Raw genomic sequence first — 26,029 nt, forward strand, 5'->3', positions numbered from 1 at the left:
TCCCTGGACCCTGCATTCTCTATATCCTCTCTCCCTGGACCCCGCATTCACTATATCCGGTCTCCTTGGACCCTGCATTCACTATATCTGCTCTCCCCGGACCTTGCATTCACTATATCCGCTCTCCCCGGACCCCGCATTCACTATATCCGCTCTCCCCGGACCCTGCATTCACTATATCCGGTCTCCTCGGACCCTGCATTCACTATATCTGCTCTCCCCGGACCCTGCATTCACTATATCCTCTCTCCCTGGACCCCGCATTCACTATATCCGGTCTCCTTGGACCCGGCATTCACTATATCTGCTCTCCCCGGACCCCGCATTCACTATATCCGCTCTCCCTGGACCCCGCATTCACTATATCCGCTCTCCCTGGACCCCGCATTCACTATATCCACTCTCCCCAGACCCCGCATTCACTATATCCGCTCTCCCCGGACCCTGCATTCACTATATCCGGTCTCCTCGGACCCTGCATTCACTATATCCGCTCTCCCCGGACCCTGCATTCACTATATCCGCTCTCCCCGGACCCCTCATTCACTATATCCGCTCTCCCTGGACCCCACATTCACTATATCCGCTCTCCCCGGACCCCGCATTCACTATATCCGCTCTCCCTGGACCCTGCATTCACTATATCCGCTCTCCCCGGACCCTGCATTCACTATATCCTCTCTCTGGACCCCGCATTCACTATATCTGTTCTCCTTGGACCCTGCATTCACTATATCCGCTCTCCCCGGACCCTGCATTCACTATATCCGCTCTCCCCGGACCCTGCATTCACTATATCCTCTCTCCCTGGACCCCGCATTCACTATATCCGGTCTCCTCGGACCCCGCATTCACTATAGCCGGTCTCCCCGGACCCTGCATTCACTATATCCGCTCTCCCCGGGCCCCTCATTCACTATATCCGCTCTCCCTGGACCCCGCATTCACTATATCCGGTCTCCTCGGACCCCGCATTCACTATATCCGGTCTCCCCGGACCCCGCATTCACTATATCCGGTCTCCCCGGACCCTGCATTCACTATATCCGCTCTCCCCGGACCCTGCATTCACTATATCCTCTCTCCCTGGACCCTGCATTCACTATATCCAGGCTCCTTGGACCCTGCATTCACTATATCTGCTCTCCCCGGACCCTGCATTCACTATATCTGCTCTCCCCGGACCCCTCATTCACTATATCCGCTCTCCCTGGACCCCGCATTCACTATATCCACTCTCCCCGGACCCCGCATTCACTATATCCGCTCTCCCCGGACCCTGCATTCACTATATCCGGTCTCCTCGGACCCTGCATTCACTATATCCGCTCTCCCCGGACCCTGCATTCACTATATCCTCTCTCCCTGGACCCTGCATTCACTATATCCGGTCTCCTTGGACCCTGCATTCACTATATCTGCTCTCCCCGGACCCTGCATTCACTATATCCGCTCTCCCCGGACCCCTCGTTCACTATATCCGCTCTCCCCGGACCCTGCATTCACTATATCCGGTCTCCTCGGACCCTGCATTCACTATATCCGCTCTCCCCGGACCCTGCATTCACTATATCCTCTCTCCCTGGACCCCGTATTCACTATATCCGCTCTCGCCAAACCCCGCATTCACTATATCCGCTATCCCCGGACCCCGCATTCACTATATTCGGTCTCCCCAAACCCTGCATTCACTATATCCAGTTATCCAGTCTCCCTGGACCCTGCATTCACTATATCCGGTCTCCTTGGACCCTGCATTCACTATATCTGCTCTCCCCGGACCTTGCATTCACTATATCCGCTCTCCCCGGACCCCGCATTCACTATATCCGCTCTCCCCGGACCCTGCATTCACTATATCCGGTCTCCTCGGACCCCGCATTCACTATATCCGCTCTCCCCAGACCCTGCATTCACTATATCCCCTCTCCCTGGACCCCGCATTCACTATATCCGGTCTCCTTGGACCCGGCATTCACTATATCCGCTCTCCCCGGACCCCGCATTCACTATATCCGCTCTCCCCAGACCCCGCATTCACTATATCTGCTCTCCCCGGACCCTCCATTCTTTATATCCGCTCTCCCCGGACCCTGCATTCACTATATCCGCTGTCCCCGGACCCTGCATTCACTATATCTGCTCTCCCCGGACTCCGTAGTCACTATATCCGCTCTCCCCGGACCCGGCATTCACTATATCCACTCTCCCCGGATCCCGCATTCATTATATCCGCTCTCCCCGGACCCCGCATTCACTATATCCGCTCTCCCCGGACCCCGCATTCACTATATCCGCTCTCCCCGGACCCTGTATTCATTATATCCGCTCTCCCGGGACCCTGCATTCACTATATCCGCTCTCCCCGGATCCCGCATTCACTATATCTCATCTCCCCAGACCCTGCATTCACTATATCCTCTCTCCCCGGATCCCGCATTCACTATATCCGCTGTCCCCGGACCCTGCATTCATTATATCTGCTCTCCCCGGACCCCGCATTCACTATATCCACTCTCCCCGGACCCTGCATTCACTATATCCAGTTATCCAGTCTCCCTGAACCCTGCATTCGCTATATCTGCTCTCCCCGGACCCTGCATTCACTATATCTGCTCTCCCCGGACTCCATAGTCACTATATCCGCTCTCCCCGGACCCGGCATTCACTATATCCACTCTCCCCGGATCCCGCATTCATTATATCCGCTCTCCCCGGACCCTGCATTCACTATATCCGGTCTCCCCGGACCCCGCATTCACTATATCCGCTCTCCCGGGACCCTGCATTCACTATATCCGCTCTCCCCGGATCCCGCATTCACTATATCTCATCTCCCCAGACCCTGCATTCACTATATCCGCTCTCCCCAGACCCCGCATTCACTATAACCGCTCTCCCCGGTCCCTGCATTCACTATATCCGCTCTCCCCGGACCCTGCATTCACTATATCCGGTCTCCTCGGACCCTGCATTCACTATATCCGCTCTCCCCGGACCCTGCATTCACTATATCCGCTCTCCCCGGACCCCTCATTCACTATATCCGCTCTCCCTGGACCCCACATTCACTATATCCGCTCTCCCCGGACCCCGCATTCACTATATCCGCTCTCCCCGGACCCTGCATTCACTATATCCGCTCTCCCCGGACCCTGCATTCACTATATCCTCTCTCTGGACCCCGCATTCACTATATCTGTTCTCCTTGGACCCTGCATTCACTATATCCGCTCTCCCCGGACCCTGCATTCACTATATCCGCTCTCCCCGGACCCTGCATTCACTATATCCTCTCTCCCTGGACCCCGCATTCACTATATCCGGTCTCCTCGGACCCCGCATTCACTATAGCCGGTCTCCCCGGACCCTGCATTCACTATATCCGCTCTCCCCGGGCCCCTCATTCACTATATCCGCTCTCCCTGGACCCCGCATTCACTATATCCGGTCTCCTCGGACCCCGCATTCACTATATCCGGTCTCCCCGGACCCCGCATTCACTATATCCGGTCTCCCCGGACCCTGCATTCACTATATCCGCTCTCCCCGGACCCTGCATTCACTATATCCTCTCTCCCTGGACCCTGCATTCACTATATCCAGGCTCCTTGGACCCTGCATTCACTATATCTGCTCTCCCCGGACCCTGCATTCACTATATCTGCTCTCCCCGGACCCCTCATTCACTATATCCGCTCTCCCTGGACCCCGCATTCACTATATCCACTCTCCCCGGACCCCGCATTCACTATATCCGCTCTCCCCGGACCCTGCATTCACTATATCCGGTCTCCTCGGACCCTGCATTCACTATATCCGCTCTCCCCGGACCCTGCATTCACTATATCCTCTCTCCCTGGACCCTGCATTCACTATATCCGGTCTCCTTGGACCCTGCATTCACTATATCTGCTCTCCCCGGACCCTGCATTCACTATATCCGCTCTCCCCGGACCCCTCGTTCACTATATCCGCTCTCCCCGGACCCTGCATTCACTTTATCCGGTCTCCTCGGACCCTGCATTCACTATATCCGCTCTCCCCGGACCCTGCATTCACTATATCCTCTCTCCCTGGACCCCGTATTCACTATATCCGCTCTCGCCAAACCCCGCATTCACTATATCCGCTATCCCCGGACCCCGCATTCACTATATTCGGTCTCCCCAAACCCTGCATTCACTATATCCAGTTATCCAGTCTCCCTGGACCCTGCATTCACTATATCCGGTCTCCTTGGACCCTGCATTCACTATATCTGCTCTCCCCGGACCTTGCATTCACTATATCCGCTCTCCCCGGACCCCGCATTCACTATATCCGCTCTCCCCGGACCCTGCATTCACTATATCCGGTCTCCTCGGACCCCGCATTCACTATATCCGCTCTCCCCAGACCCTGCATTCACTATATCCCCTCTCCCTGGACCCGGCATTCACTATATCCGCTCTCCCCGGACCCCGCATTCACTATATCCGCTCTCCCCAGACCCCGCATTCACTATATCCGCTCTCGCCAAACCCCGCATTCACTATATCTGCTCTCCCCGGACCCTCCATTCTTTATATCCGCTCTCCCCGGACCCTGCATTCACTATATCCGCTGTCCCCGGACCCTGCATTCACTATATCTGCTCTCCCCGGACTCCGTAGTCACTATATCCGCTCTCCCCGGACCCGGCATTCACTATATCCACTCTCCCCGGATCCCGCATTCATTATATCCGCTCTCCCCGGACCCCGCATTCACTATATCCGCTCTCCCCGGACCCCGCATTCACTATATCCGCTCTCCCCGGACCCTGTATTCATTATATCCGCTCTCCCGGGACCCTGCATTCACTATATCCGCTCTCCCCGGATCCCGCATTCACTATATCTCATCTCCCCAGACCCTGCATTCACTATATCCTCTCTCCCCGGATCCCGCATTCACTATATCCGCTGTCCCCGGACCCTGCATTCATTATATCTGCTCTCCCCGGACCCTGCATTCACTATATCTGCTCTCCCCGGACTCCATAGTCACTATATCCGCTCTCCCCGGACCCGGCATTCACTATATCCACTCTCCCCGGATCCCGCATTCATTATATCCGCTCTCCCCAGACCCTGCATTCACTATATCCGGTCTCCCCGGACCCCGCATTCACTATATCCGCTCTCCCGGGACCCCGCATTCACTATATCCGCTCTCCCGGGACCCCGCATTCACTATATCCGCTCTCCCCGGATCCCGCATTCACTATATCTCATCTCCCCAGACCCTGCATTCACTATATCCGCTCTCCCCAGACCCCGCATTCACTATAACCGCTCTCCCCGGTCCCTGCATTCACTATATCCGCTCTCCCCGGACCCCTCATTCACTATATCCGCTCTCCCCGGACCCCTCATTCACTATATCCGCTCTCCCCGGACCCCTCATTCACTATACTTGTACATGTACCTCTACTCTTTATATGTTGAAGAGTATCCAAGCCTCTGTTGGCCAAATAATAATATTTATGATTTACTCGGACATTATCCCAGCATGTGGAATCCACTCTTCATAGTCAATGGTTAGTTTCCTCCTCCGTACACGCCACATTGACAACACCTTCCTCTCCCCTGATTCCTCCGGGGCTTGGATTGGTTTCTAGTGCCAAAAATCCAGTTTTTGGTGACCCAGCTGTCACACTATTGTCTCTTTTGTACTTGCTATTTTTGTATGGTTTTTGTATCATAAACGTAGAAATATAAACAATTATATGTAAAAAAATACTTCACACAAAGGCAACGTTCCTTTAATCTATATCAGTGGTCACCAAACTGTGGCCCCGGAGCAGGGGCGGACTGACCATTTGGAAACTCGGGGACTGCCCGAGGGCCCGGGGTCAGGAGGGGGCCCCATGAGATGCCCCTGGTACCTTTTTCATAGGCTTTTTTGAGTTTGGGCAAGGATACAGGGGCCCCATGATCCCCTATTGCCCGGGGGCCTCATGAGTTGTCAGTCCGCCCCTGCCCCGGAGCCAGATGCCACCCTTTGCTTGCCTTTATTCAGCCGTTGGAGCACTATTTCTCCCACTGACACCAATGCTGGGGCACTATGACTTCCAATGACACCAATAATGGGGCACTATCACCAAAATATCAAAGATGGGGCATTGTTTACTCTCACTGATGCCAGGACATTGTTTATTTCCACTTCGACCCCCCCCACCCTCCCCAAAGTCTCAAGGACAGTAAACTGGCCCTTTGTTTAGAAAGTTTGGAGACCCTTGGTCTATATGCATATTTCCTAAACACTTTACAACTGGCCATACACAAATAAAGTTTTTCAGCCTGCAGGCCAAAAACAAAGAAATATCTAACAGGTTCCTCCATCCATACAGATGGATTGATCTCCTGCTGAGGCTATTGTATTTTGATAGCCAGCGGCTGTCGAAACATGGTGGGCTCTGGCAAACATTGACCACGGCTGAATGATTATAGCCGATGTTCAGCAGAAAATGATCTGCCCAGCCCCTTTGATTTTTGGATTGAAGGATGTCAGGCAGTAAGGTGTCAGCTGGGCCACCCATCGCTGGAATTTTGGCCGAAGTCTGATGAACTGGCCAAAATTCGAGAAGCACATGGCCAGCTTAGGTTATATTTGTAAATTCTGCACATCTGTACAATACATTTCCAGGCTGTTCATGCTTCACCAGTCTTCTTCACAGTTACCAAGGAAACAGGATCAACCTTCAGGACCCAATCACGCCATATACATTGGGCAGCCTTGCTCAACGCAGTTCAGATGTTGAAGAAACAGGCCAAAGCATCATTACATTGGTACTGCTCCCTTCACAGCTCACACCAGCTGCTGAGGTACGACATGCCTGCAGGTGTGAACATCTTTTCAAGTCGCTCCCTACTGGTGGAAGCGGTCATAAAGGTGCGATTCCGACTTGGATTCGCACAGATTCAGGGCCAGATCTAGCCTGTCCGGTGTGGGGGTGCAGTAAAAAAATGTCAGGTTTGGTTCATATGTTTGGTCAATATGGTCCAATATGTTTGGTCCACATTCACATGATAGCATGCCTTTCTATCATCCCGAACCTCTGCCCATTCTCCTCTGACCTTTGACATCAACAAGGCATTTCCTCCACATAGCTGCCGCTCACTGGATATTTTCTCTTTTTCGGACCACTCTCTGCAAACCCTAGAGATAGTTGGATGGAATCCAGTAGATCAGCAGTTTTTGAAATACTCAGACCAGCCCATCTGGCACCAACAACCATGCCACGTTCAAAGTCACTTAAATCCCCTTTCAGCCCCATTCTGATGCTTGGTTTGAACTTCAGCAAGTTGTCTTCACCACGTCTAAAAATTATTGGCTGATTAGCAGTTTGTGTCACCAAGAAAATGATCAGGTGTACCCAGGGGCGGACTGACCATTTGGAAACTCAGGCACTGCCCGAGGGCCCTGGGTCTGTAGGGGGTCCCATGAGATGCCCCTGGTACCTTTTTCATAGGCTTTTTTGAGTTTGGGCAAGGACACAGGGACCCCATGATCCCCTATTGCCGGGGGCCCCATGAGTTGTCAGTCCACCCCTGGGTGTACCTAATAAAGTGGCCTGTGAGTGTACAGCTTTGAACACTGGTGACGACTAGTATTCCAGAGTTTCTCTTCTTGGGGGAGGGGCAAACAAGGATGCCGTTCATGAGCCTGACGTCCTCCTTATCAACCGATGATGTCAGTTGTTAGGACACTGGGGTTTGGAATGTTTTAATGGTGCACAATGGCTTTGTGAAACTAAAAGCTAGGTTTGATCCACCTCCTGACTTGTATACAAATTTTAGGCAATTATTTAGGTATTTCCTTAAGGAACGCCCTCAATAAACTTGAAGGCACACCAGGGTGTTTGGGCAACCCGGTTGAAAAAGGTTGCTCTTGCCAATTCCTCCTCCTTCTGGTCCATTTCCATGGAAACAGGATCGGCCCCTCAACCAGTTGCCATAGTAACAGGCCACATCCTGTTACAAGTTCCCATGACAACAGCCTGTGTCATGCTGTTCATGCACATGGCGACTTTTTGTGGTTTCTCTCACATATTATTGTTGGGTCCATAAAAATTTGACCATCTCATCAGGGGCGGACTGACCATTTGAGCACTCGGGCACTGCCCGAGGGCCCGGGGTCAGTAGGGGGCCCCATGATATGCCCCTGGTACCTTTCATTGGCTTTTTTGGGTGTGGGCAAGGACACGTGGGCCCCATGATCCCCTATTGCCCGAGGGCCCCATGAGTTGTCAGTCCACCCCTGCCTCTGATTATTTATTCATGTCCTGGTGTTGAGTTACTAAATCATTTCAGTCATGGTGGATGGCCATTCGGAGGATGAGAATACGGGGAAGATAGGTGGACAGTATGAATAGGACCAAAAGGAACTCAAAGTACTCAAAGCCCACCAATAGAACTCGTCCATGCTCCCCACATGGAATGAACAAACAAGATGGCGGCACTCCAATAACACCATCCTTTCCAAAGCTTTCTTTATACTGAAGCTTGGCTCTGGCTGGACTCTTTTGAGATATTATCCCAGAACAATAAAACTTCATGAAGGCTGAGTGTGGCCAACTCGTTCGGACAATATTAATGCTAGGATGTAAATTTGCATCTCTTAGTGCCAGCTTCATTCAAACCACTTTTTGCAAGCCCAAGGTGTCAAGGACCTGCCCTCCCTGGAGACCATCACTCAGTCATCACCCTGGGCCAAGGGTTCTGTGGGGCAGAGACCAGCCTTTCCGTTGCTACATGGAGAAGAGCAGGATCTGGAGGAGCAGTTAAGTCCTCCTCTCTGCTGCTGACTGTTGAAATGTGGGGCAGAGACCAGCTTTTCCGTTGCTACATGGAGAAGAGCAGGATCTGGAGGAGCAGTTAAGTCCTCCTCTCTGCTGCTGACTGTTGAAATGTGGGGCAGAGACCAGCCTTTCCGTTGCTACATGGAGAAGAGCAGGATCTGGAGGAGCAGTTAAGTCCTCCTCTCTGCTGCTGACTGTTGAAATGTGGGGCAGAGACCAGCCTTTCCGTTGCTACATGGAGAAGCGCAGGATTCGGAGGAGTAGTTCTGTCCTCCTCTCTGCTGCTGACTGCTGAAATGTGGGGCAGAGACTAGCCTTTCCGTGGCTACATGGAGAAGTGCAGGATCTGGAGGAGCAGTTCTGTCCTTCTCTCTGCTGCTGACTGCTGAAGTGTGGGGCAGGGACCAGCTTTTCTGTGGCTGCATGGAGAGGAGCAGGATCTGGAGGAGGAGTTATGTCCTCCTCTCTGCAGCTGACTGCTGAAATGTGGGGCAGGGACCAGCTTTTCTGTGACTGCATGGAGAAGTGCAGGATCTGGAGGAGCAGTTCTGTGCTCCTCTCTGCTGCTGACTGCTGAAATGTGGGGCAGAGACCAGTCTTTCTGTGGCTGCATGGAGAGGAGCAGGATCTGGAGGAAGAGTTCTGTCCTCCTCTCTGCAGCTGACTGCTGAAATGTGGGGCAGAGTCCAGCCTTTATGTGGCTGCATGGAGAAGCACCAGATCTTGAGGAGGGGTTCTGTCCTCCTCTCTGCTGCCAACTGCTGAGACAAGGTGGGGACGGAGGCAAGGGGGGTGCCATAGCTGCAGGAGAGGTCCAAGGGCCACATGAAATGGCCTGGTGGGCCGGATTCAGCCCAAGGGCCATGTGTTTGACACTTGTGCTTTGTTCTGCTCAGTGATTATATCACTGCTACTTTTACAAGGCATTAACTGTGTCTGTAAAGGCATTCGGTGCTCACAAATCAGATTTATATCCTTTGTGGCAATTGAGAAATAGAAACGTTTTCCGCGCCCAGAGTTCAGCTTTAAACACAAGAAAATATCAGTTGATTATCCGCTGTACACAAAAAAAATAAAAATAAAATCTTGCACAATGAATATCTGGAAACGTAAATCTGTTGGCCAGGATTTTGATAGCCCATAAAACACAATATAAAAATTGTTGCCGCAGCTTTCAGTAATCTCCCAGGGAACACAGAATCTCCAGCAATTTGCTGGAATCTGGCATTTACTCAGGCTTTTAACATTTGTACGTGACCGGTTCCACCAATGAGGCGGGGAATAAAAAGTCGCTGGGACGGAATGTAACCCCGACGTTGGGGAAGGAGACGGCGTTCACGGAAAACACTCGGAAACCTTTGAATCTGGCGAGGTCACCCAGCCAACATGTAATTACACTCTAATGTCTAGTAACCCTTCTTGGAGTTATCTGCATATTTCCAGATAATGGAATGTTACTCATTTAGTTGAGGGTGGTGTGGGGAGAATTAGAATATGTAAAGAGTTTGGATCAGTGGCATTAACATGAAAAAAGGAAGAGGGGTGATATAGGTTACGGGTATTCCAGCAGAAGATTTTTTTTTTCTTTTTTTTTTATAATTTATTAATCAGGCTTGGATCATCAGTTATCTTTTTTCCTTCCTCTGGAAAGCGTTGCTCTACAGTCTACATTTTGTGGCTTTTACCTTTTAATAGGCAAGGGGGGAAAAAAAAAATTCTTTTGTGAACAGAAAAATGTTCCTGGCTATTTCATATGACATTACTGACTATAAGCATTGTGTGAATGTCATTATTTATTTCAGGTACTTATATAGCGCGGTCAATTTACACAGCACTTTACATATATATATTGTACATTCACATCAGTCCCTAACCCTCAAGGGGAGTACAATCTAAGGTCCCTAACTCACATTCATACATACACATACTAGGGACAATTTAGACAGGATCCAATTAACCTACCAGCAAGTCTTTGGAGAGTTGGAGGAAACCAGAGTACCCGGAGGAAACCCACGCAGGGACAGGGAGAACATGCAAACTCCAGGTGGTGCCGTGGTTGGGATTTGAACCAACAACCCTAGTATTGCCAGGCAGAGGTGGTAACCACTAAGCCACTGTGCCGCCCATGTCATTAGAAGTGAAGCTGAAAAAAAAATACAGATATATTAAGAAAAAAAAAACAAAATTTTTTTTCAAGCGGTCACAATGGCTACTGCTTAAATGTATTGTTTTTTATATTGAAACAGTGCTTGACCATATTCTCTATAGAGCCCTACTGAACCTTCCAGCTTTATTACTGTCATAGTGTAGGGCCTCAGTTATATTAAAAAAATTGGCAGCTGATCTGCATTTTTACCACCCAACCGCTTACTGACAAGTCCTGATAGCTGACTTCAGGCTGGCCCCTTTTGCGGTTATAGCTATGAAAAAAAAACAAAAAAAACTGCCTATACTGTTTAAAATCCAGCAATGCACCATCCTGCACATGCTCAGTTGCTCTCTATTCTTGGCACTGTGCCTGAAATCAGAGCCGCTAGAGGCCGATTAGCTGACGGCAGGGGCGGACTGACCATTTGGGCACTTGGGCACTGCTCAAGGGCCCGGGGTCAGTAGGGGGCCCCATGAGATGCCCCTGGTACCTTTCATAGCCTTTTTTGGGTGTGGTTTGAGTGTGGGCGAGGAAACAGGGGCCCCATGATCCCCTATTGCCCCGGGGGCTCCATGAGCTGTCAGTCCACCCCTGGTTGACAGCTTTGACATTTACTGTTGCTGAAGTGCGAAGAAAGTAGCAGGAATGACACAGACTATGCGGAACTCACATGGAAGAAAAAAAATATATTTTAAATATATTTTTTAAATATTCTTCCCAAATATATTGACATATATTTAAAATACTACAATTTTGGCCATATTCAATGTATTTCAAAATAAATGTATATATATATATATATATATTTATACAGTACTTCAGGCCCTCCTGGGGAAGCCGGTGGAAGACATACCCGGATATGTGAGACGCCTAATTGCATTTGTATTTACTGCAGCCAGAATATCCATTGCACGCTCTTGCCGGTCCCCCCTGGTATCCCTTGACCTCCTGAAGGCCAAGCTGACCTGGATTATGGTCAATGAACGTTTGACCCCTATTCTTCATGATAGGGTGGCCTACTTTGAAAAAACCTGGGATCCTTGGATGAAATATCCCTCAGCACCGTCCTAGGCTGGATGGTGGACAATATGGGGAATCTATATTCAGGGCACGTGTTGTACCCAGCGCCTGGTTGTCCGCCAGTTCCTTCTCCTCTACTCGGCCTTTCTTCTTCTTTCTCCCTCTCTATTCTTTTTCTAGTTCTCTTTTTACTTTTCACTTTTTCTCTCTTTTCTTCCTTTCTTTCCTTTTATGTTTCTTTCCGTGGTATTGGATATGGTTAAATAAAGGCAATGGCACTGCCCGAGGGCCCGGGGTCAGTAGGGGGCCCCATGAGATGCCCCTGGTACCTTTCATAGGCTTTTGTGGGTTTGGTTTGAGTGTGGGGAAGGACACAGGGGGCCTATGATCCCCTATTGGCCGGGGGCCCCATGAGCTGTCAGTCCGAGGCCGGTTAGCTGACAGCATTGACATTTACTGTTGCTGAAGGTGGAAGAAAGTAGCAGGAATGACACGGACTATGCGGAGGGAACACAGATTAGGGAGGGAGAAAAGAAAAGCAGAGAGGTGACAGGACTAACTCTGCTGCCAGGGAGACACAAAAGCATTAAAATTATTCTAAATCCTATTTTTTACCTTAAAGTGGAGTTCCACTCAAAAGGGGAAGTTCCGCTTTAATGGTTTGTTCCCTGCTCGCCATTAGAAATTGGCACCTTTAGGGAGCGGGGGAGGTGCGGCTACCCGAATTTGACAGGTCCCCGCTCCCACTTCTGGTGCGATCACCTAAGGCGATTGCAAATGGAAGTTGTCCTTCCTCCCCGTAGTCTGCTAGGACACGTGACAGGTCCCAGAAGATTATGGACCATTCACAAAATGCAGCACTACTCGCGCATGCGCAGTGGGCACCCGACTGTGCAGCCGCAAGCTGTCACAGCCGGGTGCCCACACTAAGGATACCGGCGCCGGGGAGAGAAGACGGCTGGTGAAACCAGCCGTGGTGTGAACACTGCTGGACCAAGGGACGAGTAAATGTCTGTATTTTAAAAGTCCGCAGCGGCAGTTTCTGTAGCTGCTGACTCTTATTTTTTTTATTCACCTGGAACTCAATTTTAATGCATTTCATACATTGACGTTAAAAATGTTTAGGCATGGGTTTTGGTCCCTCACCCCCACCCCCCCCTTTTACTTGCCTGGGCCCTCATTCATTTCAGCAGTGTGCATTCCAGTGCTTTCCCCTCACTTCCGTGTCTCACTGGCTTTGCTGGGGCACCAGGAGCCATTGGCGCCCGCTTCTGTCAATTAAAGCTAGTGACAAGGGAGTGGGGGGCGATAAATGCAACAGCAGGGCTTGGGAGCAAGCAATCACAAGTGTCCCTATGGAAAGCAGCTACCCATGGGGGCACTGGACAGAGAGGAGGGGCCAGGTGCGCCAGCGGGGGACCCGAGAAGAGGAGGTTCAGGGCAGCTCTGAGCAACGGAATTATAGGTAAGTCTAGAGTTTTTTTTTTTTAGTTTTCCTTTACAATCATTTTAAAATTGCAAGGATAGTGTCAGGGCTCCAGGGTATGACCAGAGGTATGCGAACTGACACAGGGAAACGCAGGCTTCAGATATGTTATAAACAATATAATTTATTAACACTAACAATACATAAATGCAGTGCAATACTAAAACATAACACAGTGCAAACGAACCAAACCAAGCCACCCACAGATAACAATACATACAATGCAAGCGTAGTCAGGCAGGCCGGGTCAATAACAATCGGGCAGGTAGGAACAGGAGGAGCAGGCAGAGAGTAGTCAGGTCACGAGCCGGGTACAGCAACTAACGGGCAGGTAGGTACAGGGGGTCAGGCAGAGAATGGTCGAGGTCACAAGCCAGGGATCAAACAGGAGAAGTCAGCAGAGGTCCGGATCAGGCAGGGTCAGCAACGAATCAGTCAGACAGGGACAAGAACAGGGACAGGGACAGGAACAGGGATGCAGGAAACAAGATACAGGGGCCCAGGAAAACCACACACCAAGGCAGAGACTGCAGGTCTGGCCATCCCTTAAATACACCTGCATAATCAGCTTCAGGTGTTTGGCTGGCTGCAGGGTTGAGTCTCTGATTGCTGGGAGCACCCGCTGGCCAGCCCTGGTACTGCAGCCCACAAGGCAGGTGAGTCCCACCATTACTGGCAAGTCCATTCCTGACAGATAGTGTCTTATCTCCATGATATTGTTGTAAAGCACTACACAAACTGTTGGTGCTATATAAATCCTGTATGATAAAAATGCCTGTAAACTTCAGTACTGTAAAGCTTCTGTCAGCCTTCCTCTCTATCTGAGCCAAGACATATGGTCAAGGCTGGAAATGTACACATTTTAATTGAAGAAAGTAACATAGTTTTGAGACCAATGGAGAGGGGGAGAGTTTCCAGTAAGGAAGTGACTTGCCTCCAGCAAGAAGAGACAGGAAGGATGTTGGAGGCAATTTTGGTATCATGATTATTAAAGTGGAATGTATGTTAAAGAACAATTGTTATCAAACATGCAGACATGTCTGTATGCATTGCCGTGCTTCAGAAAATGTTATACAGCATGTTGCGGTTGGTAAGCCGTACCACTCACCACCCCAATAAAGTCAATGGAAATCACCGCGACCAGGTATATGTCACACGGTCTGCTGGGATTTCAATGTAGAACTACATTCACACTAGGGCACTTCAAATCACGAGCAGAGTTCTGCCTGCGATTTGAAAACGCGCTGTGAAAATGTGAAAACGCGCATTTGCGTGTTCAGGTGCCATTCATTTCAAAAACGGGCATTTTTCTGTAATTGTGGCGTGTTTTTTGATGCAACAAACACGCCATGATCGTGCAAACAAAATCGTGGACGCATGATGCTCAAACACAGTTCCAGAACTTTTTTTGGCTGTCCCGCGATTTTGTTTCCACGATTGTTGCTCGTTTATCCGCAATTTGAAACGCCCTAGTGTGAATGGAGCCTCAAAGTGGATCAAGGCTTCTCATAAACCCAAATAGACCTTCATAGGATCACCTTGAGGCTGCAGAGCTCGGCAGGCAAGCGGTTAGCTGAAGCAGAATTCGGCCGGGATGCCGTAGGAGGAAGTAGAGCTGTCAGGATTCAGGCTACAGTCATTCTATACATAGAAAAAGCAAAAGGAACCAATTGTGGAGAAAATGCTAACCCCGGGTTCCCTTTCAGTGCTAGTCACGTGACCAAAAGCCTTAGTCTTTGGTCATATGATATCTGCTATAAGCAGGGGGTGCTTACCTAACTTCAACTTTGATGCACTGCTTCATCCAAAAGATAATAAGTTATGTAGGCAACACTGAAGGGTGCGCAGAGCAGCATTTTCCCCAAGGAAAGGCTGTTTTTCAGCTGCCCCGTTCATCCATCTGTGCAAGACTATTAAGATACATTGAAGGAAATAAGTATTTGATTCCCTGTTGAGTGAGTGGCTGGAGAAGAAGCACATTAAGGTCCTGGAGTGGCCCAGCCAGTCTCCAGACCTTAATCCGAAAATCTGTGGAGGGAACTGAAGGTTCGAGTTGCCAAACGTCAGCCACCAAACCTTATTGACTTGGAGAGGATCTGCCAAGAGGAGTGGGCCAAAATCCCTCCTGAGATGTGTGCAAACCTTGGGGCCAACTCCAGGAAACATCTGACCTCTGTGATTGCCAACAAGGGATTTGCCACCAAGTACTAAGTAATGTTTTGTGAAGGGGATCAAATCCTTATTTCCCTCATGAACATGCAGATCAGTCATCATTTGTTAGACATACATTTTTTTAAATTTTTTTGTTGCTGTTCTGTCTCTCAGTGTTACAATCAGGGGCGGGCTGACCATTTGGAAACTTGGGCACTGCCCGAGGGCCCAGGGTCAGTAGGGGGCCCCATGAGATGCCCCTGGTACCTTTTTCATAGGCTTTTTTGAGTTTTGGGCAAGGACACAGGGGCCCCATAATCCCTTATTGCTCAGGGGCCCCATGAGTTGTCAGTCCACCCCTGGTTACAATACACTACCATTCGATTTTTAGACCGATCATTTCTTTGTGAGTGGACAAACATTCAAAATCAGCTGGGGATCAAATACTTATTTCCTTCACTGTACCTTCTATTTAAAAGCTTGAGGGCCAGTACCCTTGAAAGTTTCTTTTCCGTATAAAAAAAGCCTGTATTGTTTGCTTATATCTCATTCTATGCGTATCTATCTATATATTAAACATCTACTATTAGATTTTCTGTTATTGGAAAGCTGAGTTTTTCTAAGCATTAAAGTAGGTTAAAGTGTCTGAAAAACATCATTTATACAAATATTTTACAACTTAAAAGATTTTTGTGAAGATTTGATCTGATCTCCGACATCTCATCTTAATGTTCCTATTTCTCCATAAAATGTACTATGCTTGACAAATTGTACGGCCAGACAACGGTATTTTATCACAGACTGGGCTTCCCGACTGACAATATACAATCTGTTCAGAAAACAGATTGAAACTGCGGCTGACATAACAGGATATATTAACTGGAACTTTGTTAGGAAATAGCCCACAAATATATTTTTTAGAAAAAAAGAAATCAGTAAACCTACATGAGCTCAAGTTATGACTACTTCCCATTCCATTTTTTATGTCTTCTTGGCATTCTATGGTACACTCAAAGTGATAAGTATAGTAGAGGGAGGTTGGAAGTAACTGTTTTATGTCTTTTTTGATTTTCTTTCACTTTATGCCTACTTGGCATTGTATTGTTTGAAAAGTAAGGTTCCTACTCATAAGCCAACTTGCAACAAGAGGACTTCTGCTATGGCCCACCACTGCTTCTAGCATGATCCTCAAAAAAGTAAACACACTGAAAGTCCATATGATAGGTATATTAAATACATGATGGTCTTCTTGGTATTGTATTGTTGTATGGCTACTTGTGATCTTATTGTTTTAATTGTAAACTTCCTACTAAAAGCCAAAAGCCAATTTTCAACAAGAGGAATCCTAGCATGGTCCAACACTGCTTCTAGTGTGGTCATAACAAAATAAACAGACACATTCAAAGTCTGTGTGATAAATATAGTAGAGCAGTGGTCTCCAAACTGTGGCCCGAGGGCCGAATGCGGCCTTTTGCTAGCCTTTATCTGGCCCTTGGGGCACTTTTACTCCCAATGGCATGAGGCAATGTTCCTCCCACTAGTACAAGTGATGGGGCACTATTCCTCCCACTGACACCAACAGTGTGGAATAATTCCTAACACTGACACTAATGATGGGGCACTATTCCTCCCACTGACACCAACAGTGTGGAATAATTCCTAACACTGACACTAATGATGGGGCACTATTCCTCCCAGTAGTATCATTGATGGGGCACTATTCCTCCCAGTAGTATCATTGATGGGGCACTATTCCTCCCTCTGACACCAACAGTGGGGCATAATTCCTGCCACTGAGATGAATGATGGGGGCACTATTCCTCCCAGTAATATCATTGATGGGGCACTATTCTTCCTACTGACACCAACAATGAGGCACTATTCTTAAACTGATACCAGTGATGGGGCACTATTCCTCCCACTGACACCAACAGTGGGGCATAATTCCTGCCACTGAGACTAATGATGGGGGCACTATTCCTCCCAGTAGTATAATTTATGGGGCACTATTCATCCTACTGACACCAACAATGGGGCACTGTTCTTAAACTGATACCAGTGATGGGGCACTATTCCTCCCACTGACACCAACAGTGGGGCATAATTCCTGCCACTGACACTAATTGTGGGGCACTATTCCTCCCACTAATATCAATGATAGGGCACTATTCCTCCTACCGACACCACCAATGAGACATCATTCTTCCACTAATGCCAATGGTGGGCACTATTCCTCCCACTAATATCAATGATGGGGCACTACTGCTCATCCTACTGAACACCAACCCTGAGGTCATGTTTATTCTCAGGATGCTGGTCCCAGGACATTTTCTACCATCACTGGCCAAAATCCAGTCCCTCTAAATTCTGAAGGACAGTAAACTGGCCCTTTGTTTGAAAAGTTTGGAGACCCCTGTAGTAGAGCAAGCATGAAAGTAACTGTTTTAGGCCTTCTTGATAGTCTGTTGTTTTATGTCTACTTGGTGTCTCATTGTTTTTAATGTAAGCTTCCTACTAAAACACAAAAGCTAACTTTCCACAAGAGGACTTCTAGCATGGTCCAACACTGCTTCTAGCCTGATGCTCAACAACGGGTAAATAGAAACACTCAAAGTCCATGTGATAAGTATAGTACAGGCAGAATAGAAGTAACCATCTTACATTGTCCTAATATTATTATTATTATTATTATTACATCGAGTTTATATAGCGCCAAAGGGTTTGCTCAGCGCTGTACAATAGAGGGGGAGACAATACATGAAACAGTACAACAACAACAAACAGCACAGGAGGGGTTAGAGGGCCCTACTCTTTCGAGCTTACAATCTAATATTCTCTTGTTTATGTCTACTTGGAATGTTATTGTTGTAAATTTATTCCTACTAAAACTCAAAATACAACTTGCAACAATAGGACATCTAGTATGGTCCAACACTGCTTCTAGTGTGGTCCTTAAAAGAAACAGCGACACTCAGAGTCCATGTAATACATTTAGTAGAGGAAGGATGGGAGTAACTGTTTTTATATCTTTTTGATAGTCTATTGTTTTATGTCTACTTGGTATGCCATAGTCTTAAATGTAAAGTTCCTACTAAAACTCAAAATCCAGCTTCCAACAATAGGACTTTTAGCATGGTCCAACACTGCTTCTAGGGTGATCCTCAATAAAGTAAACAAACACACGCAAAGTCTATGTGATAAGTCTATTAGAGGGAGGATGTAAGTAACTGTTTTAAACTGAATTAATGTTGAGGATATGAGAAGACTGAGAACCTTTGCCTTCGGGTTCATGGTGCCGCAGTGATTGGTGGACATGGTGACATGCCTGCACGCCTTCAGCATCTTGGGGTTCATGGAGCCACAGTGATTGATGGACATGGTGACACGCCTGCACGCCTTAAGCATCTTGGGGTTCATGGTGCCACAGTTATTGATGGACATGGTGACACGCCTGCACGCCTTCAGCATCTTGGGGTTCATGGTGCCACAGTGATTGATGGACATGGTGACACGCCTGCACACCTTCAAGCATCTTGGGGTTCATGGTGCCACAGTGATTGGTGGACATGGTGACACGCCTGCATGCCATCAGCATCTTGGGGTTCATGGTGCCACAGTGATTGGTGGACATGGTAACACGCCTGCACACCTTCAGCATCTTGGGGTTCATGGTGCCACAGTGATTGATGGACATGGTGACACGCCTGCACACCTTCAAGCATCTTGGGGTTCATGGTGCCACAGTGATTGGTGGACATGGTGACACGCCTGCATGCCATCAGCATCTTGGGGTTCATGGTGCCACAGTGATTGGTGGACATGGTAACACGCCTGCACACCTTCAGCATCTTGAGGTTCATGGAGCCACAGTGATTGGTGGACATGGTAACACGCCTGCACACCTTCAGCATCCTTTGTGCTTCTCAGCAGTTATCCATATGACATCTCAGAGCTGCAAAAGAAGATGGTACTTAAAGATTTCCCACTCCCGCTGTTGTTCCTGAAAGTCTCAACAGGGAGCAAGCAGCACAAGGAAACACTGTTTTTATATGCTGTGTTGTCCTGATGTGCACTGTCGGAGAAAAATACAAACTGCCTTCTTGTTTCAGATCAGCAGTTCATTAGGTATGGATGATAGGATCAGAAACATAGACTGCACCTTTAAAGAGATTTCCTGGGAGAAGGGAGGAAAACTGTTATAGGTCTTACAGGTCCTAAGTGCAAGCACCTAGATGTACACATTCCTGCTGCAACCTTCAAAATATGTTCTGACTAGCAAAGCTTCTGGATAATATGTCTACTTGCTTTAAATCCCCCCCCGTGCACACCTTTCTATTGGCCCATAACTATGATAGGTAACCTCATCCCCATTTAGGAATGGAGGGGTAGAAAGAGTTGAGAAAGTTCCAGCATTTCAGGAACTGCCAAAGCCTTGGATGTCCAAACAGCCTGCAATTTGACTGTGACGAGAAGGTTTAAGAGGCTAATGCTGGTGTGTACACCTCTAGGTGCCTGCACTTCATTCCGGTTGCAGTTTGCCCTCCCTTCCCCTGAATGATAGAACAGAGAAGGGTTAGACCTCCTGTTAGATTTTTATTGCTGTCAGTGTCCCTGCTAGGGAGCTTCCCCCTCTATATCTCCTGGTGATCAGGGGCGGACTGACCATTCGAGCACTCGGGCACTGCCAGTCAGTAGGGGGCCCCATGAGATGCCCCTAGTACCTTTCATTGGCTTTTTCATAGGCTTTTTTGGGTGTGGGCGATGACAAAGCGGCCCCATGAACCCCTATTGCCCGGGGGCCCCATGAGTTGTCAGTCCACCCCTGCTGGTTCACTGACACAGAAAGCGATAAGCAATCCAAAACTTTAGAGTAGGAAATCTCAACTAAAATGAGAATTCTCCTGATTTTGAGGTGATATCCCTTAATTTCCTGTTGCACCTGCAGGACAAAAAGTGAGGGAAAAATATCTTCAATGGGAGGTTTTTATCCTTCAAACACCCATCTCCGGGCACAATTTTGGATCCCACTGCATGGGATAACTGCTCATTTTGTCTAGGGTTGAACACAGAGCCTATACTCACCCAATCCTTCAATCTTCCAGAAAACGGTGCTCCCTCACGTCCAGCGGTGAACTGTTCCTGCCATCCTCATGTTCAGAACCAGACTATGGGTGTGATGACGTCAGGAACAGTCCACTGCACAAGATCGCTAGACTGCAGGGGGGCAGCAGCAGCAGAGACGGATCTTGTACTGGGAGGATAGGTGGATTAGGTGAGTATTTCTCGGTTCTGCAATTCCCTAGACAAAAACGAACAGTTGATCCATGCGTGGTGAAGAAAATGTTTGCCCATACTTCTGCTTTAAAAAAATAATGGTATGTATACACTTGAAAGAGAATGGTGGTAACATTATCTTTTTACAAGTCTTGCTAGAAACTTTTGATCTTGCCATCCATAACCCACTGAGTTAACGTGACATTCTACATTATGTGACCATTCAGAAGTGTAAAATAAAAAGGCTTAATTTCTTAACCAATAATTGGGCTCTATGATTGTTCTGTCCTGACTGCCGCTATTCAATACGAATAGAAGGTAAGGGTGTATTTTTGTCAGAGAGAATGATAAGCCCAGAGCTCTTAAACCTCTATTTGCTAAGATTTTGTTACTGCACTACTTGCTTTTACCATGTACTTCAAATTTTCTTTTCAAGTTCCTTCATATTACATCTTTTTGTTCAATAAATCATTTTAAAAATGTCTGAAAAAGTTTCTGGTACAGCCAGTTCCCTTGTAGCAGGCACTCCTCACTCAAAGAATACATGAATAAAATTAAAAGTATATTTTTTAATCATATTAAAATGTCTTCCAGACAGTTTATGTGACACGTCCATTTCTAGCTAAGCTGAAATAAAACATCATTGGCCCCAAGCCGTGTTTTAAATCTGCGGTTTTTTTTTCTGTTCTGGGAAGACGAATTTCCAATATAACATTTAAAGTTCAGATGCTTGTAACTGAAGATCCATTGAAAAAGAGTATTCAAGGAAACCTATTGAATAGCTACCTTATTCATTAGGTTGAAGCATCGGTGAAAGGCGTTGGTATCTTTACAAGGTCTTGAAAGAAAATAATATACATTTTTAAGGTATTTATATTTCTAGGTTGCTCAAGATGTACTGTTAGATCTGATACAAATAATGAAGTACTCACAGTTGTGCCTTACACAGCTGGATTTCATTTAATATCATTACAAACTGCACTGGCCAGTTTTCTGTACTACATAATTGAAATAATGGGTCTTCACATAGATACCCTTTAATAGCGACTCGGGATGATAGCTATCTGATCTCAGTAGCGTGTTTACGGAAGGTACAAGTAACAATTCTTCCTTCTAAAATGGAAATCTGAAGATCTAGAAAGGAGATAGTTTTAAAGTCAGCTACAAATGTCAATTTGATATTCCTCTCATTATTATTGAGTATCTTGAGGAACTCTGAGAGTTCATCCATATCTCCTCTCCAGATCATGAACACATCATCAATGTATCTCAGCCAGGCCACCACATGGCTGAGGTACTGATGCGATCTATATATTTCCTCCTCCTCCCACAGACCTAGATGGAGACAAGCATAAGCTGGAACCTATGGGTCTCCCATAGATGTCCCTACCATTTGTTGGTAATAGTTGCCCAGGAATTGGAAACAATTATTTTGTAGCTCAAATTTCAAGAATTCTAGTATAAACTCATTCTGTGGTCCAAATTCAGAGAATTCAGTGTCCAGGAAATGTGTTACCCCCCTGAAGCCCCAGGTATGTGAAATATAAGATTAGAATGTGGGCAGCACAGTGGCTAAGCGGTCAGCACTTCTGCCTGGCAGCACTAGGGTCGTTGGTTCGAATCCCAACCACGGCACCACCTGCCTGGAGTTTGCCTGTACTACCTGTGCCTGTGTGGGTACTCCGGTTTCCTCCCACACTCCAAAGACATGCTGGTAGGTTAATTGGATCCTGTGTAAATTGGCCCTAGTCTATGTATGAATGTAAGTTAGGGAGCTTAGCTTGTATGCCCCTTGAGGGTTAGGGACTAATGTGAATGTACAATATATATGTAAAGCACTGCGTAAATTGATGGTGCTATATAAGTACCTGTAATTATAATAATAATAATACCAGGTAGCTGCTGGAAAAGCTTACTATATGTTTAGTTGTTAAAATGTGCACTGTAAGGCAGGGGCGGACTGACAACTCATGGGGCTCCCGGGCAATAGGGGATCATGGGGCCCCTGTGTCCTTGCCCAAACTCAAAAAAGCCTTTGAAAAAGGTACCAGGAGCATCTCATGGGGTCCCCTACTGACCCCGGGCCCTCGGGCAGTGCCCTAGTTTCCAAATGGTCAGTCCGCCCCTGCTGTAAGGTCATAAGCTTGTGTGCACCTGACCATCATCTCTACTTATAAAAATGTGTGGAGAGCCCTTCAAAATGACACAAGAATTCCTCCCTGGTGAAAATAAGACAAGAAAAAACTTTTTAGAGTTATCCTTGTGGGACAGCTAGGATCCATTGATTTCCCATGCCCACCCTGGATTGGCTGAAGACAGGGAGTTTAGGAGATGTAGTTTCACTGAGTACAAACAGCCTATCAGTTAGGAAATTACAACCAACCCCCAAGGAGCCAAGAGGAGGAGTGGAGGAAAACTCGGCGGGCTTCTTGAGGAGGATCGGGGCACTTGGCACCAGACTGGGAAAGGAATAACCAGGAAGAGTGATGAGTTCTCAGGCACCTACCAACCAGCACGGCCTACTTGTTTGCATCCACAGCCATACAGTGCGGGTTTGCCAGTCATTATCTGCATCCACAGCCATACAGTGCGGATTTGCCAGTCATTATCTGCATCGACAGCCATACAGTGCGGGTTTGCCGGTCATTATCTGCATCGACAGCCATACAGTGCGGCTTTGCTCGTCATCATCTGCATCCACAGCCATACAGAGTGGGTTTGCTGGTCATCATCTGCATCCACAGCTATACAGTGCGGGTTTGCCAGTCATTATCTGCATCCACAGCCATACAGAGTGGGTTTGCCAGTCATTATCTGCATCCACAGCCATACAGTGCAGGTTTGCCAGTCATTATCTGCATCCACAGCTATACAGTGCGGGTTTGCCAGTCATTATCTGCATCCACAGCCATACAGTGCAGGTTTGCCAGTCATTATCTGCATCCACAGCTATACAGTGCGGGTTTGCTGGTCATCATCTGCATCCACAGCCATACAGAGTGGGTTTGCCGGTCATCATCTGCATCCACAGCTATACAGTGCGGGTTTGCCAGTCATTATCTGCATCCACAGCCATACAAAGTGGGTTTGCCAGTCATTATCTGCATCCACAGCCATACAGAGTGGGTTTGCCAGTCATCATCTGCATCCACAGCCATACAGAGTGGGTTTGCCAGTCATTATCTGCATCCACAGCCATACAGTGCGGGTTTGCTGGTCATCATATGCATCCACAGCCATACAGGGTGGGTTTGCCAGTCATTATCTGCATCCACAGCCATACAGTGCGGGTTTGCTGGTCATCATATGCATCCACAGCCATACAGAGTGGGTTTGCCAGTCATTATCTGCATCCATAGCCATACAGAGTGGGTTTGCTGGTCATCATCTGCATCCACAGCCATAAAGAATGGGTTTGCCAGTCATTATCTGCATTTACAGCCACAGAGAGCAGTTTCACCGGTCATCATCTGCATCCACAGTCCTGCAGAGCGGGAACTCAAGTCACCGATCCATGAGGGGCCTCCTCACCATCAGTACCCATAGCCGAGGTGCTGGATTGTTGAGAGAGTTGCTAACCCTCCCCACACTTTGCATCTTTACAGAACAGAGCAAGACTCTACTTAGCACAGTTTGCCATCCAATCTCTTAGACACTACAGTGCTTAAGTTTAATATTACCTAGGAGTGCCATACCACCTGCCTTGGATCACCCTAATGAGTTACCTTTCTGCATTTCTGCACTCTTATTACTGTTAAGCCCTGCTCATGCTCCTCCCACCAGAACTCTTCTTTCAGTTCCCTTACCAGGGGCGGATTGACAACTCATGGGGCCCCCGGGCAATAGGGGATCATGGGGCCCCTGTGTCCTTGCCCAAACTCAAAAAAGCCTATGAAAAAGGTACCAGGGGCATCTCATGGGGCCCCCTACTGACCCCGGGCCCTCGGGCAGTGCCCGAGTTTCCAAATGGTCGGTCCGCCCCTGTCCCTTACCATCTCTTAAACTGGGATGGGTATCAGGAAGCACCCTAGCATCATCATTAGTGCACCACCAAAAGGGCCCCAACCACGATAGCAGCAATGACTTTTTTCCCCCAGAAATTATACTTCTCTGTCTCACAGTGTTAGGTACACTTTAGTAATTCACCTTACCTTACTGAACACTGAAGTCCTGCAGGCAGGCTTAGACTAGGCATAGTACCCCCAGGGCCTAAAGGGCAGCATAGCCTCCAAGGGTTTATACTGTCAGTTTTGTTGGTTATGTGTTAGAGAAGACACTGGTAGTGATAGCAGAATTCAGACTTTACTTGTGTGGCTTAAGTTACAAACATACAGAGCACATTTCAGCAGACATGTTACAGACACATTACTTCCTGAAGAGATGATAGAGAGGAGGAAAGAACCAGCAAGTTTTACACATACACAACTAGTAACCTTTAGTGTACAGTGCCATCTACTGGTTAAGTGATATTACCACAGAATACTGTATATAGTACATTATAGTACATGCTGTTGCATTCCCAACAAGTTTCTGGCTGCCCTTATGGTACTCTGGGTGGCTCTGTTGCAGTTTAAGCTGGGTGGTAAAAAAAAGAACCTGGGCCCAGTTACTTGTAGCATTGTTTCCTACACACAACCATCTTATAGAAGTACTCTGTGTAGGAGCTTGGGTTATCTGATTTTGGTTACAGTTTTTATTACTCTGTTACATTTAACCAATTTACTATCAATACAGATAGCATTTACCTAATCTGGTGTTGCTCATTCAGTAGACGGGGTGTGTCAGAGTAGTATGGCCTGCTATCTTGAAGAAAGGAATAAAGTTTCAGAGGGCTCAAACCAGTGGCTCCTTAGGTGATGCTCTTCAGGTGTTTCCAGTGAAAAGTACTGTTTAGACGAATGTGCTCTTCCAACCTTATGGTAACAGTTTGAGGAAGATCGTTTTCTGTTTTAGCATGACTGTGCCTCTGTACACAAAGCCATCTCCATGAAGACGTGGTTTAATAAGTTTGGTGTGAAGGAACATAGGTGGCCTAAGTCTGGAGTCAGGAGGAACCCATGTCCATAGCGCCCTCAGTGAGTCTTGGGAATCAACCTATCCTGGGCAGAAGTGGGTTTAAAAG

Source organism: Staurois parvus, unplaced genomic scaffold (assembly GCF_062004578.1).
Source record: "Staurois parvus isolate SC_StPar_1 unplaced genomic scaffold, SC_StPar_1.0 ptg001826l, whole genome shotgun sequence".
In the NCBI taxonomy this organism is placed as follows: Eukaryota; Metazoa; Chordata; class Amphibia; order Anura; family Ranidae; genus Staurois; species Staurois parvus.